The sequence below is a fragment of the Cupressus sempervirens genome, chromosome 4, assembly GCF_028749045.1.
Source record: "Cupressus sempervirens isolate cs-2001-9-10 chromosome 4, ASM2874904v1, whole genome shotgun sequence".
NCBI lineage: Eukaryota > Viridiplantae > Streptophyta > Pinopsida > Cupressales > Cupressaceae > Cupressus > Cupressus sempervirens.
In genome coordinates this window covers 383,198,412-383,210,726 of record NC_143121.1, presented here as the reverse complement: position 1 = coordinate 383,210,726, position 12,315 = coordinate 383,198,412, and the positions used below count along the sequence as shown (strand labels likewise).

The window sequence follows — 12,315 nt, the reverse complement described above, 5'->3', positions numbered from 1 at the left end:
GGTCCTAGAGATCATGATTGTCCTATGAGGCCTAAAGGGAAGGCCAACAGGGTTATGTGGGCTTACTACGAGGGTTCAGACTTTGATAATTCTGGACATGAGTTTGATCATAGTGATGCAGAGCCCAAGGTAAAAGCAGAAGCTCCAGAGACTAAGGAGGAGCCCAAGTTACACTTTCAAGAGGCACGCTTGTCTAGCATTCAGCAGGAAGGATCTTTTAGATTGCGTGGTGTTCTAGCAGGGTAGAGAGTTATTGCTTTGGTTGATACAGGTGCTACGCACAATTTCATTTATGCACATTTTGTTGAACATCATGGAATTATGACTGAGGAGTTTGAGGGACTACGAGTACAAGTTGCTAATGGTTACACTCTTAAGTGTAACAGGATGGTTAGAAATTTGCCCTTACACCTGAACAACTATGAGTTCAAGGCGGACTACCATGTTGTCAACATGAGTGATCTGGATATTGTTCTTGGAATGGAGTGGTTGCGCTCATTGGAAGAGGTCACCTTCAGATTGAAGGACATGAAGATTAAGTTTGAAGTGGATGGGAAGCAACACATTTTGAGAGCCATCAGGAATGGAGACATCAGGACTATTTCCTTCAGACGGCTGGAGAGGTTAACTAAACATGATGACATTGAGTGGGCAGCCGTATGTACTGTCATGCCTACACAGGAGGGACAGCATAAGACAGATTATCACCCAGACATACAGAGGTTGAGAGTGAAGTATGACAGAGTCTTCAATGACATTCCACCTAGCAGACTACCAAATAGAGGTACTGAGCACATCATTGAGTTGGAGGAGGGTGCTAAACCCGTGATGATTACACCATACAAGCATCCTAAGAGGTTCAAGGATGAGATTGAGAAAACCATCAAGGAGCTTCTTGCGACGGGTCACATCAGGCCTAGCAAGTCTCCTTTTGCTTCTTCGATTGTGCTGGTGAAGAAAAAGGATGGTACATTAAGGATGTGCATTGATTACAAGGTGTTGAACAAAAGGACAATCAAGAACAGGTACCCCATTCCACAGATTGATGAGCTTCACGGTGCATGTTACTTCACGAAGATTGATTTGAGATCCGGCCACCATCAAATCAAAGTTAGAGATCAGGATATTGAGAAGACTGCCTTCAGATATCATTGTGGGCATTTTGAGTTTGTGGTCATGCCATTTGGGCTAACCAATGCGCCAGCTACTTTTCAATCCACCATGAACAAGGTCTTTCATCACCAGTTGAGGAAGTATGTGTTAGTCTTCTTTGATGACATTCTGATTTACAATCGGACTTGGCAAGAGCACATGGAGCACTTGGAGATAGTTTTGGGGATCCTGCAGTCGGAGTCCGTGTACGCTAAGGAGTCCAAATGTGATTTGGGCATTACAGAGCTACTGTATTTGGGTCACATCATTAGTGCAAAGGGAGCAAGGATGGGTCCTGATAAGATTCGTACTATTGTGGATTGGCCTACTCCAGAGAACCTGACACAATTGAGAGGGTTTCTTGGGTTGTGTGGTTTCTACCGCAGATTTGTCAGTGGGTATTCACGTCATGCAGCTCCTATGACAGATTTGTTGAAGAAGGGAGCCTTTGTTTGGACACCTGAGGCACAAGCTTACTTTGAGAGATTCAAAGAGATCATGACTACGTGCCCTGTGTTAGCATTGCCTGACTTTTCGAAGCCATTTGAGCTTTAGTGTGATGCATCTGGAGAGGGTATTGGTGTTGTTCTGATGCAGGACAAGCACCCCATTGCATTTGAGAGCAGGAAGCTCTGTGGACCAGAGAGATCATTTAGTATATATGACAAGGAGATGTTGGCTATTATGAATGCATTGGCTAAATTTAGGCAGTATCTCGTGGGTGGTAAGTTTTGCATTAAAACTAACCACAATAGTTTGAGACATTTCCTTGGACAGAGAGATCTCAATGACAGGCAGCAAAAGTGGGTTAGTAAACTGCAGGCTTATGATTTTGACATCTCCTATGTGAAAGGGACTCAGAATGTGGTAGCAAATGCATTGTCACATAGACCACATCTCAGTGCTATGATTCAGATATCAGAAAATTGGAGGCACTTGATCATTGCTAAGTATGCTAAAGATTCATGGGCATCCGGGATTGTTGTTGGGACAGTTGTTGATACCAGGTATACACTTGTGGATGATTTGATTACCTACAAGAACAGGATATTCTTAGTCCCAGGATCGAAAGTGAAGCATATTGTTATGAGAGCACTTCATGATCACCTAGAGTTGGACATCCTGGATACTTCAAAACGTACAAGCAGGTACGCGAGCGATTCACATGGAAGGGGCTCAAGGTAGATGTGTCACAGTATGTTAGAGAGTGTCTTGTTTGCCAGCAGAACAAACAAGAGCACATCTTTCTAGCAGGGCTCCTATAGCCACTTCCCATCCCTAACAAGAAATGGGAGTCATATCCATGGATTTCATTACGGGCTTGCCTAAGGCCCAAGGGCAAGATTGCATCTATGTGGTGGTAGACAGGTTGATGAAGTATGCACACTTCCTTCCCATCACTACTACTTACATAGCATCACTACTATTTACATAGCAATGCAGGTGGCTGAAGTCTTTTTCAGGGAGATTTTTTGACTACATGGGATACCCTGGAGCATAGTGAGTGACAGGTTCTTGAGTCATTTTTGGCAGGAGGTGTTCCGTTTATGTGGCACTGAGCTCTCACCTAGCACCAGTTACCACCCACAAACTAATGGGTAGACAGAGATAGTAAATAAGTGGGTGGAGGGATATTTGAGGAATACGTGGATGGTCAGCAAAAAGCATGGGTTAGATGGATTTATTTATGTGAGTATTGCTATAATACTACCTATCACATGTCTATTCAGATGACTCCTTTCAAAGCACTATATGGCTCTAATGCACCGAGCTTTGTTGATTTTCTTATGAGTGATATTAGAGTTCCTTGTGCTGGGGATTTGCTTCAGGAGTGCAAGGACCTTGTTGATGCTCTCAAAGATAATATTGTCAAAGCACAGAATCAGCATAAGCAGTATGCAGACCAGAAGAGGACAGAGAAGAGTTTTGAGGTTGATGACATGGTTTACCTCATGCTACAGCCTTACCGACAGTCTACTCTCAGGAAGAGGGGGTCAAAGAAGCTTAAGCCTAGATACTATGGCCCTTTCAGGATTATCAGGCGGATAGGTGAGATGGCTTATGAGCTTGAGCTTCCAACAGACAGCAGGGTGCACAATGTTTTCCATGTGTCACAGCTCAAGAAGGCGTTGGGTCAGCATGTTGTGCCTTCAACATTCCTTCCTCCATTGGATGATGAAGGGAAATTGGTTCTTGTTCCTGAGTACATCATTGACAACAGAGAGAGACAGCTCCGTAGGACTATCAAAGAGTACTTAGTGAAGTGAAGAGATTTACCCAAGGAGGATGCCACATGGGAGGGAGAAGATATTTTGCAACATCCAGCTTTACGATTGCTTGAGGGCAAGCAATTTCAGAAGGTGCAGACCGTCATGTCCCCTTTTTAGTGACATGTCATTTTTAGTGAATTTGCCTATCATGGACTCTCGTAGACAAATGATTTTGGTGAGAGAGTCATTCTAATGATTATTTTGGGATTGGATGCTCTATTTTGCTCTTGGAAAGATGGGGTTTATCATATTTTTATTTTATGTGTTATGTGAGGCCAAAATATTATAATTTTGAGTTGAGTTGCACTTTTTGTTTTATAAAGTTACTTTTTATATAAAAGTGCATTATAAAGGAATTTCATAAGAATATTTTATGGATACTTCTAGAAGTTCTTAGTGGCTTCTTAGGAAAGTAAATAAATAAAATGCTTGGCCTCTCATTTGGACATCCTATGACTTGAGTTTACACTACTTTTCTCTTTGGGGCATTTGTGGCGCCATCTTGGTCTGCAGATTGTCATTTGATCATTAGGAACGGAGTCTCCTAAGGATTTGCATAACTGAGGAGGTGAAATACCCTTTGAAGGGTTGCACTTTGGAAGTGGTATTCAGCTACTTCAAGTTGGGCTTATTTGGACATTTCCAACAGGGTTTGATTTTCAGCCTGGACATACATTTTTGCTCATATCTCACTGTTGGCTAGGAGTTTGATTTTTATTTTCTGGGAGAATTTTCCTTGGAGCTTGGCAATTATTTCCATACCAATTTCGGCACCTTTCAGCCCAGCATTTATCTTTGCCAAGTGCTGTACCAGTCTGTACATGTACAGTTGTATCTGCAGGCCGTACGGTCAGCAAGTTTAAGGGCAGGTTGGAGTTGCATTTCCATGATTCCATCTTTAGCATTCAGTCTCCAGCATTTGCTCAATCCAGGTTCTTTCATTTCAATTTGTAGTTTCAAAAATTCTCAGTTGCATTCAGCCAGTAAGGGTTTGTTTGTAATGTGCCATGTTGTAATACTTTGAGTTAAAAAATTGCATATCATATGTAAAAGCATCTGGTTATCACTGAATGAATATATTAGCACTATTTTATATCAGTTATTTGAGTAGATTTGTTGCACAACAATTTCCTTTATTCAGCATTTTACTTTCAGCAGTGTATTTAGTTTGCATGTCAAGTGTTTGACGAAATATCACAGTTTAGTATCAGTGGTTATTAGTGGCCTATTGGTAAGGACCATTACAACATATCCAACAAGAAAAAATTTCCATACCTTCTTTTTCTCTTTTCATAACTAGATCAATACCTTCCTTGATCTTCATGCCTTCTTCAAATCTAAATATGTCTTTACTTATGCCTCTATCCAAAAACTTAGTGCTCAATTCAGTATACAATTCTGATCTCTTACTAAGAAGCTTTATTGTTTGTGTCGAAATTTCCACTATCTGACTTAGGACTATCTTTTCTCACCACTGATCTCCCAAAGTTGTTAAGCTTTATCTTCAAGGACCTAATGCTCTGATACCAATTGTTAGAAACAATAGTCCACAAAGATAACGGAGAGGGGGGGGGTGTGAAGGGGGGTGAATCAGTTATCTGACAATTGAAATATTTATCTTCTTTAAACAAACTTAACCATTCAACCAAAGTAAATAGCAACCATAATAAAATGCACATAGACAATTACACCATATTTGTTGACTAGGGAAAACATTGATCAGAGGGAAAACCTCAGTAGAAATGATGCCCACAAGATGATGTACTAATATAAATATTCCTTGTTAGAGGATGGACTTTGTTAGGAATCTATTACGACATTTAGTACATATGACTCCCTATTAGGAGACTTTGAATCCCTATTAGTAGATTCCAACCCTGTTAGGAGTTGTAGTACAATGTATGCAAGATGAGCCCACTACCTAAACATGCAATTTCAACTACAAGAAGAGCTCATTGCTCAAACATGCAATTTACTATTATGTTCTTCTTTCATTTTGTTCTGTCAACCGAACCAATCATTGTCAGACATTGTAGACCAGGCCATCAACCTCCAGTCCAAATATCAAACCTCGGATCACTCAGCAAAACCTTGGCAATGAAGTTTTCTTCACTTCCGCACTGCTCTGCTCAACTTCGCATTCCCCTCTTACTGTTGCTTATCATTAATCATAAAACCATACAATGATAAAGGAAAATGTCCTTCCTTTATACCGAGTCCATAAAACAATTCCTGAGTCGCCTATTAGACCTTCTCAATTATTTATTATAGGATCACATTGAGAACACATTACACTTAGCGATAACATTAATCTTCTGCCTTGCAACTTGAATAACTTTTCGTACAGGCAATATTATGACGAGCAATCTTAGCCACGTCATCATCAACATGTCTTCTTCACATTCTCAACCTCGCTCCTTAGAATAATAACTCTGCTAAGAGATATAACAATTTTACCAGAACATGCCTCTATAAACTCTATCTCAAAATAGACATCACCAAAACTAACATAACTTCTTCCAATCTTATCATTTCTTCTTCCAATGTTAACTACATATACTAGCTACTCAGAAGTATCTCCCATAACCTCGAATAGTTAGAATACTCAACTAGTCGTCCGTACCAACCTGATCTTTCCGCTGTTCTTCTGTCAAGTAACATAGAAAAATGTTATGTTGACATTAATAACAAACTCAGTCATGAATGTAACATACCATCATAATAACATATCTACAATACTCCCCCATAGGAATATCATCAGCATTCATGCTCGCAACAATTATGCCTTAGATACCACCTAGGCTGACTTAGATACTCAAATATAACTCCTAGGATACACACACACATATGATTATTAACTTATTTAAGAAAAAAGGTAGCCACAAGCTGATTACTCATAGCACTATACACGCTATAGGGTTAGGGGCAGAACAACCTTGTATTCAAACCAAATGATGTCAAGCTAAGCTACTAGATCCTCTTGATTTTGTCACCATATCATTAAACTTGTAATATCCAAGCCCTTAATTCAAGATGCCTTAAGTTAGTGTTCACCCAAGGTTTGGCCCAAGCACCACAGAACCCCACAAGACACCTAGGTTGATAAGCTTGGATCCTATGCAAACTTGGAAATCGGAGCCAGGAAAAGCCCAATACTCCGTGTATATTTCCATGACTTTAATGCTTTTTTTCAAACCAATAAGAACATTTTTAAGTAGTGTAGCATTGGAGCTTGGGTATTTTGAGACTTGGGAATGTGTTTCCAAGATGCGAGACAAAGGGCCACAATTTCAGGACGTCAAGGGGACGGCAAGGTGACAATGATGAGGACAGGGGGTAGTGGGGTGTTGTAAATTACACATTTAGAGCTTGAAATGCTAGTAATGAAATGATGTTTTAGTATAACATACCAAATTGAAATACTTGAACATAGCAACATTGGAATACGAACCAAAACCATTGAACATTTAACATAGTAACATAGTACATGCCCAATACTAAATTTAAAAAATAGAAATTCAAGTACCTGTTCCGACATGGATGTGGTTACAGAATAGCAGAGGTGGAATACTCAAGTACTCTTAAGTACCTGGTGCAAGGACATCTCGAGGATGGGTACTTAAAGGTTTTGGGGGAGGTGTGGCCCCCAGGTTTTACTGCTTTTAAGCTACCCTTATTTTAACCTAGAGTGTTCTCATTTCAGTCCTTTTGCCAAAAAGAACTCAAACCACAACCACTTCATAAATACAATTGTTCACATCTACGAATATGATTTAAAATAATGACTTTAAATAAATTTCTATATTTATCTCACAAAAAATATTTCTATATGTTAACATTTCAATAGTTTAAATCAAATTATAGATTGAATTATCTCTAATAATTCAATCAAGAATTATTGGAACATATTAAACTTGTATTTTCTCACCAAAGTGGTTGTACCCAAATCTTCTCAATTTTTTTAACAATAAAGAGGTCAAGTAAGACTCATAAATCTAGGCATAAGTAAGTTCAACTAAGTGATTGGTACCAAGTCCTCTTGCCTTTAATGGGATAGCATGAGCTATTCTAGTGATAGCTAAATCAGGTTGCAACTTCTACAAACTTCACATTTGAGTCAAATTTTCTAGTTTCTCCATGATTTGTCGTATTGGTACACATATCTTTATACATGTATCTCATAAAACTGACAATTCAGCAGCTTGATATCTTTTATCCATATATGGAATGCCTATTTCATGAACAATGATTCCACATCTTATCAACAATTTTTCATACTTTAAGATTGTTGGTTGTTTCCTTGAAGATGAAAGGTCAACAAAGGGAATCTATCAAGTTTGTTGAGTATTACAAGAAAGAAAGGGATGTACTTACATGTTTCATTAAATTTATCAATGATTTTTCCAGCTTTTTGAGAATTTTTCAAACTTTGTCCAAAAAAAGTGAAGTTCTTTTCTTTATATAATTTTATAAACCTTTTTGACATTTATAAGGATTACTATATTGTTTTTTTGGGGGTTATTTTCTTCTTTTTCACATATTACAAGGATTACAATATTGTTCTTTTGAAAATAATTATTTATCTCCATATTGATTGATTGCTTCATTATTCAATTGATTATTAAATTGTTAATTGATGGATGGATGTCCTCAATAAAATAATCGCCCTTTTATATCTCTTGTTTAAGCGAGTCACATCTCTTCATTTCATGTATGTTAACCATTCATTAAAGTTAATAAGATTTTAATTTTAAGTTAATTTGATATTATTTATTATTATGTCCATTACTTGGTTACCCAAGGTCACAAACTAATTATGAGAATCAACAAAACCCAGAAGTCCATTTTAGATAATTGGCAGAACTAAAACATGAAGGGATAGAACAAAGATATGTAGAAGAATTCAAAAGATTGTCATTAACAGTACATGATGTTTTGGAAAGAAGTTTGTCATTTTTATTGAAGGACAAATTGAACCTCTTTAAGGTTTGATTAAGGACTTTGATCCCTGGACACTTCAAGAAGCTATCAAAAGAGCAATAAAATTTAGAAACTTCCATAGCCAAGAAGAAAACCTTACTATAGGGCTGAATCCAGAACCTTTTTCAAAAGTGTTTTTCTAAAAAATTGACATTTACAACAAAGCGTAATTTTTTTTTCTGTTTTTTTTGGTTGAGGGGTTAGGAACCGGATACGGACCCACATGTGCACCTCTTCAACTTAGGGCCAAGGACTGGGGGGCATCCAACACCATCAAAATCACCCGGGGCACGATCCCAGCCTCATCCCTTATGGTGTTGGGCCTTGCACTTAGTAAGACTTGATCCCTGGTGGGCTCTTTGTGAGCCATTCAACTTCACCAATAGACTAAGGGCCTTTCAACATGAAGCATAATTTTGATTAACCAACCAAAAACAAAATGTGTCAAAATGGTTTATGCTTTTCTTGGGGAAACCATGGAACTTGGACACCTTTGTCTAGTCAAAGGTCAGTGCATTACATAGAAATAATGTCTCATGACGAGGAAGAATCAGAATCGAAAGTAGCAAAGTGTGAAACTATTCCAAAAATGAATGTGAATATTCAAAGGACACACTTGCAACCTTGTCAGCTGCTCCTGAATATCATCCAAGCACAAAGCTACAATCCTAATAGACAGTGGAACAACTCACAATTTCATTGATGAAGGATTAGTTGCTAGAAGACATTTAAAAATAGAAGATTTCAATGTTACATTTGTTGATGGTTTTATCATTCCATGCACTACGAAAATTCAACTTGGTAGATATAAGTTGCATGATGACTCCTATATGGTGGGCATAGGAGAAACCAACGTGGTCTTAGGAGGGCAATGAATACATTCTTTGGAAGAGTTTACTCAAAATCATCAGATTATGGAGTAAGGTTTCAATCAGTGGATAAAGACGTAGTGTTACAAGGAATTACTGCTGGAGCTCCTCGAGTTAATAACAGCAAAAAATAATGAAAGATATTTTAGGAAGTCAAATTATAATTTCTTCATTGAAACTACCTCGTAGGATAGTAAAGGAACATTGATTCTAATTCCTGTGGCAATTATAGATTTTAGAGAAAGAAAGCTAAGAAGAAAAAAAATGACAGTATCTGATTCCATGGAAAGACCATCCCAACAAGATGCAACATGGGAGAGCAAAGAAATTCTTCAGCATCCTGTTTCCAGTTGCCTGAGTATGAGCGATTTTGGAAAGGGTGGATTGTAATGCCCCGCCTAAAATAATGACAAAAATCTAAAATCACCAAAGAATTTAAATTATCAAACCTACACTAAAAATTGTCCAATTCAAAAGGCTATCAGATACATCATGTTATAACAAAAAAATTTAGAAAGGTCGCTGAGAATTATGCACAGGTTACATTCGTTACAGCAATTTCTATGATTGTCATCTTAATTATAAACCATAGAGGCTTATAAAAGAAGCATTCAAGGCAGAATAATCAATATTATAAAACTAAAATTTAATAAAGTTCAGTTTTAAGAAAATGTCAAAAGGTGTGTGAATGAAGAGTTGTCTATAAGAAAATGCATATATAAGGAAGATAAATCAAGGGGAAGTACAAAAAAAATTGTGAAAATATTTTACAATATCGTACATTGTGGAACGTGAACCATTGTGGAACATGAACCATGGTTCAGCAATTTGAGAATGAAACTCCTAAAGGTCTGAAATAACAGACAAAAACCTCTTAATTCCTATTACCGAGTTAGTGGATGGAAAGTCCTGATTCAATCAGACTCTAAGACACTTCAAAAGCATTTAAATAAAGAAAGATCACCACAAATTGCAGGAAGATTTACAGCAGAGATAAGAGTTTAAGTTCAATATTTTTTGAGATACAATCTAAGCATCAAATGTCAATTATCTAATATATTGTTAAACTATAATCCCTGAAGTACTTTCATACTTACCATCAAATGTGTGACAATTATTTTGGACAAGGGTTTATTATATTTAAAGAAATTGAAGAAAATTGTGGGGACAATACATTCATGAATGATATATCAGGATAAAAACACCCTTCATGCTGGCAGTAGTTCAGCTTTTGTTGTGGCAGTTGTGAAATCACAACACTCGTTTCAAAATCACTTCCCGTAAAAGATCCGTAGTTCTATTCCGTAAACTAAATCATGTGTTTTCTGCTCCCAATCATTTTCTAGAAACCTCATACTGATGAAGATTTTACATTCCCAGATCCTAATGGATCCTAATGTTTCATTATGGAGATGATTCAGGTAGCCTTTTGTATCATGTGACCTCACCTTACTCATGGTGCTTAGCTTCACAGTTGAATCTTTCTCAAATGTCCATGTGTTTAATATGCTGGATGTTGAGGTAGACAGAGAAATTGGATAGTTTTATCTTTAAAACGTGCATATGAAAATGGTTTTGGTAATTATGTATACACAAATCTTAAAAACATTGTTTCTACTGTGTCTTCCACAAGAGATCAAATAAAATAAGCATAACGATTACCAAAAAATTAATGAGAGGAATTACATGCTGAGGAATTATTGTCTGGCATATAGGCTCAAGGGTGAATTAATGCAGGACAAATTTATGAGAGCAGAATTCCAAGAATTCACTGACTCCAGTCAATGTATCAATCATGTGATGATAAATATTGAAGTCCAAGGATATGACTAAATGTCCCAAAACAAAAAAATTGTACCAGTGCTAGGATCGAAGAGAGACCAAAGCCTCGTTCGGATTTCATGATCAGCAGCAAACAGACGAACCCAGACACGTTCTCTGTGGCCATTTTCATCTACAGCAGTCAATATAGAACCTCCTATGCCAGGTACAAGTAAGACTGGATCCAAATCAGGATTCACATAGGGTTGTTTTTTCTTGGTCAAATGAAATCATTCCTCAAGCTTTTCAACTATTTCCTGCAATAAGGCAGCCATTTCACTACAATAATGCTAGAACAGTTTTTTCTGCAATAAATACCTGCATTCAGGAAAGCAAATTCTTGAGCTTTTAATCAATGAAATCAAGAAAATTAAAAAGTATTAGATAGCCTATCTGAAAAATGAATCACAAGAAAGGCTCGAATTAATCATCACATTCAGCACTCTCAAATTTAGATTAAAGAATTACCCAGAATACTACCCTGTACCTATGTTGAGAGTATCACAAACACCCTGAATTTCTCACCACAAAAAGACACCTGAAGAAAACGGTTCAAAAACATTCCCCCTAGCTTTCCCCCAGGCCTGCAACCATGCACTTCCTTCACAAATGTGGAAGATCAACAGAGATATCTCAATGGAAAATAAGGGAGCAATTGCGGAATACATGCAGGGATAATGAAGGTTGAACCTTGATGATTGATATCAATAACATTACATTATGCCTTGGATGGCGTGCGCACGTGGTCTGGTGTCTGCTAGGGCCTTCGTGCCCTAGCCCCTGCTGCGTTCTGGTCTGCGCTTCACCTGCGCGTTGGAGGTTTGGAAGTCGCCTGAGTCTGTTGTGCTGTCTTCCACATTGGTCAACGCTGGTGCCTTGAGTGGCCGGGTTTTTCCAAACCGCGGGAGATCCTTCTGCAACTAATATATTGCTGTGGTTTGTCTTTGGAGAGGGCTGTGGTGAGTTGTGTTGGTGGGGCTTTTGCCCCGGTACCTCCTCACTATTGCTGAGTCCCGTGTCGATTTTGAATGAAAGATCGAGGCTTTCCCTCCTCTCAGCTCCCTGCTGGTGATGCGGTGATGGGGGAGCATTCGTCTTCAATGCATGCCAATAACAAGGATCTGAATGGTAAGCCGCAATCGGGAGATGGAGAATCTTCTCCAAAAGGGGGGTTTCAACTAAAGAAAGTGAATGGATGCTTGCAAAGAGCCGAGGACCGGCCA

General features: G+C 38.1%; 1 protein-coding gene across 2 annotated transcripts in view; it reads right to left on the bottom strand.

Annotated features, from left to right (window-relative positions):
- LOC149561664 (lecithin-cholesterol acyltransferase-like 4) overlaps window positions 1-12,315 on the bottom strand; it is a 126,515-nt gene that overhangs the window by 83,013 nt on the left and 31,187 nt on the right. Inside the window, exon 2 of one of the 2 annotated variants that reach the window (XM_089825229.1) lies at window positions 11,130-11,410. The gene's annotated coding sequence lies outside the window, so the exon portion shown is untranslated. The remainder of the gene's footprint in view (window positions 1-11,129; window positions 11,411-12,315) is intronic. The other variant, XM_089825230.1, reaches the window with a different exon arrangement.